This window comes from Martes martes (assembly GCF_963455335.1).
Source record: "Martes martes genome assembly, chromosome: 10".
Classification (NCBI taxonomy): domain Eukaryota; kingdom Metazoa; phylum Chordata; class Mammalia; order Carnivora; family Mustelidae; genus Martes; species Martes martes.
In genome coordinates, this window is record NC_137898.1 from 74,077,254 (window position 1) to 74,081,112 (window position 3,859).

The following is a 3,859-nucleotide window of genomic DNA, read 5'->3' on the forward strand; positions in this document are numbered from 1 at the left end:
GTGCTATTCATTCCCACCAGTACTAAATGAAATTTCCTGTTGTTCTGCATCCTCACCAGTATCTGATGTTGTCAGTTTTATTTTTTTTTATTTTAGCCATTGTATTAGATATATAGTAGTATGTAATTATGGTTTTAATTCTAGTGTCTCTGATGACTAATGATTCAGAGTATCTACATACGCTTATTTGCCATCCAGAGATTTGCTTTGGTGAAATGTCTGTATCTTTCATGCATTTTAAAAATTGGATTGTTTGCTTTTACATGTTTGAGTTTTAAATGTTTTTGTGTGTATCTTCTGAATATAAATTTTTTATCAGTTATTTGACTAAAATATTTTCTCATGGAATGTGGCTTGTTTTATATTCTTAAATTGTTATCTTTCAGAGACCAAAAATTTTCATTTTTGATAAAGTTAAATTTAACAATTTTCCTTTCACGAAGTGAGCTTTTGATGTTTTAGCTAAGATTGTCTTTTCTCCCTCAAAGTGCCTTTATGCTTTGGTGGAGAATCAGCCGACATGACTGGGCAGGTCTCTGCTCTACCTTTTGTCTGGCTCTAATGATCCATATGTCTATCCTTTTGTCAATACTACATGTCTTGATTACTGTGTGATTCTAGTAAGTCTTGAAATCCAGTAATGTGAATATTCTAATTTTTTTGTTGTTTTAGGATTGTTTTGGCTATTCTATTTGCTTTGGTGTACTGTAATACACTTTAGACCCAGCTTGTTTGTAACTACAAAATATTTTCTAGAACTTTGTTAGAGATTACACTGAATTTATAGATCAAATTGAGAGAATTGTCATCATAACTCTGTAAGTTATTCATCCTATGACCGTGGTTTATTTCTTCATTTATTTGGATCTTATTCCTTACATCATTGCATCGTAGCTTCCACTGTACTGATCTGCACATATTTTGTTAAGTTTATACCTAGTTAATTTACTTTCTTACAAGTTAACAATTTGTCTTTCTCTGACTTATTTCACTTAGTATAATAATCTGTCTCCATCCATATCATTGCAAATGGTGATTTCATTCTTTTTTAATGGCTGAGCAATATTCCATTGTGTATATATATACAATGGATATTAACCACTTCTTCATCCATTCATCAGTTGATGGACACTTGGGCTCTTTCCATAATTTGGTAACACTGACATAAGTGTCAGGATGTATGTATGCTTTCAAATCTGTATTTTTGTGTCCTTTGGGTAAGTACCTAGTAGTACAATTCCTGGATCGTATGGTAGTTCTATTTTTAACTTTTTGTGGAAACTCCTTACTGTTTTCCAGAGTAGCTGTACCAGTTTGTATTCCCACCAACAGTGCAAGAGGGTTCCCTTTCCCCACATCCTCGCCAACACATTGTTTCTTGTGTTTTTGACTTTAGCCATTCTGACCAGTGTGAGGTCATTTTCATTGTTAATTTGATTTGTATTTCACTGGTGATAGGTGATGTTGAGCATCTTTTCATGTGTTTATTAACTATCTGGATGTCTTCTTTGGAAAAATGCCTATTCATGTCTTCTGCCCATTTTTTAGTTGAATTACTAGTTTTTTAAAATTTTTTATAAGTTCTTTATATATTCTGAATACTAATCCTTTATCATATATGTCATTTGCAAATATCTTCTCCCATTCCATCGGTTCTCTAAAAGTTTTGTTGATTGTTTACTTCACTGTGCAGAAGCTTTTTATTTTGATTAAGTCCCAATAGTTCATTTTTTCTTTTCTTTTCTTGCCTGAGAAGACCTATCTTAAAAGAACTTGCTAGAGCTAATATCAAAAAGGTTATTGTCGGGTTCTCCTCTAGGATTTTAATGGTTTCATGTCTCACATGCCTTTAAATCCATTTTGAATTTATTTTTGTATATGATATATAGCATATGATTTCATTCATATGTGGGATTTAAGAAACAAAACAAAGGAGCATAGGGGAAAAAAGAGAGAGGGGCCAACCAAGAAACAGACACTTAACTATAGAGAACAAACTGTTGGTTATCAGGGAGAGAAGGTGGTTGTAAGAAGGATTAAGTAGGTGATGGGCATTAAGGAGTACATTTATTGTGCTGAACACTGGGTATTGTATGGAAGTGTTGAATCACTAAATAGTACATATGAAGTGATATGACACTAATATTAACTGGAATAAATAAAAAGAAAAAAATTAATAATTTTACTGTGATGTATTTGACATACAGCAAACTGCACATACAAAAAATGCACAATTTGGAAATTTTCATCATAGGTACACATAAGTAACTTTCAACAAAATAATGATAATGAACCTGTCCGTCCATCATCTGTGAACGTTTCTTTGACCCTTGTTTTTGTTTTCAACTTCTTTATTCTGGTAAGAAGTCTTAACACGAAATGTTCCATTTTAATGCATTTTTAAGTGTACAATACAGTATTGGTAAGAATGTTGTACATCAGCTCTCTAGAATTTATGAATCAAGTTAATTCCCTTCTTGAAGTTTTTGTAAATGTGGGCTTTTTAAAAATTTCAAATACAAATTTTGAAGCTATACATGTGACATTTAAAAAATTTTTCAGATACAACTTTTTTCATTGCGTATATGTAGGAATCAGGATGACTTTTACATATTGACCTTTTGTCCTGTGACCTTGCTAAACTCATTCATTAATTCAAGATTTTTTTTTTTGTAAGGTCTTTGGGATATTCTACACTTATAATCATGTTTTCCGTGAATACATACATTTTATTTCTTCCTTCCCAATGTTTTTCTTTTTTTCCCTCCAACCAGAATTATTGAACATAAGAAAATTCTATATACAAAGTGACTTGGATTTGTTACTTCAAAACATGATCCTTTCTTACTAATATTTTGATAACTCAGTCTATTGAGTGTCAAACTGAAGCTTACTCTAAAATTAATAGAAAAGTGCCCATTGCATGCCAAATGAATGGTCTATCCACTGGAATTTTAATAGTTCTACAATATAATTAGCATAGGTAGGATGCAGCCTCTATGACAGACTGCTGGAGAACTGATATGACATGTTAAAAGGTCATTTTGCACACTGCTACTGTGATGCTGTCATGTTTCTGGATCATAATGCTCCCATTATCTGATTCTACACACACCACAGGAGTATCATTGGGGCCTGAGGTTAGCTTGCTGCTTGCTAGTCTAGAACAGATATGACTCCAGCATGCTCATCTGACAGGGTCTCACAGAAGCCCAAATTAAGTCCTTGTGAATCTGTGTGCAAAATTCCAGCAATGGAGGGATTCTTCATTGTGTCCTCACACAAGGTCACCTCCATCCCACCCACTGTCCACCTGGTCTGGGATCCCATAACAAGTCCAATGTTTGTCTTTTTTTGTTTTTTTCTTGTTTTGCTGCACTACCTAGGATTTCCAGTGCAATGTTAAATAGAAGTGGTGAGAGAGGACATCTCTTTTATTATCCTAAAATTGGAAAAGAAGAATTTGGATTCTCACTGTTAAGAATGTTCTCAGCATTAGCTTTTTCATAGAAACCCTTATTGAGTCAAGGAAGCTCCTTTCTTTTCCTGGTTGCTGAGACTTTTTATCATGAATGGATGTTGTACTTTGTTGAGTGTTTTTTTCTGCTTATATTGATATGATATGGTTTTTCTTCTTTAGTAATTTAATAAGGTAATTTACATGGATTATATTTGAAATGTGGAAGTACTCTCATGTTTTCTTGAACAAACAAACTTTGTCATTCTATATTACCTTTTTAAATATTGTTGGATTCTTTTCTTGCAGATATTTTATTAAGGATTTTTGCCTTTGTGTTTAAGGGACATTTAGGAATATGCTTTCTTGTACAGTTTTGTATTTGATTTTAGATTCAATTGT

The 3,859-nt window shown here is 32.7% G+C and overlaps 1 pseudogene across 1 annotated transcript; it reads right to left on the reverse strand.

Annotated features, from left to right (window-relative positions):
- Window positions 1-3,031: 3,031 nt before the first annotated feature.
- Window positions 3,032-3,297, reverse strand: LOC308350910 (ragulator complex protein LAMTOR5-like; annotated as a pseudogene). Its single transcript has one exon. The product of its transcript is annotated as a ragulator complex protein LAMTOR5-like (transcript).
- Window positions 3,298-3,859: the final 562 nt, after the last annotated feature.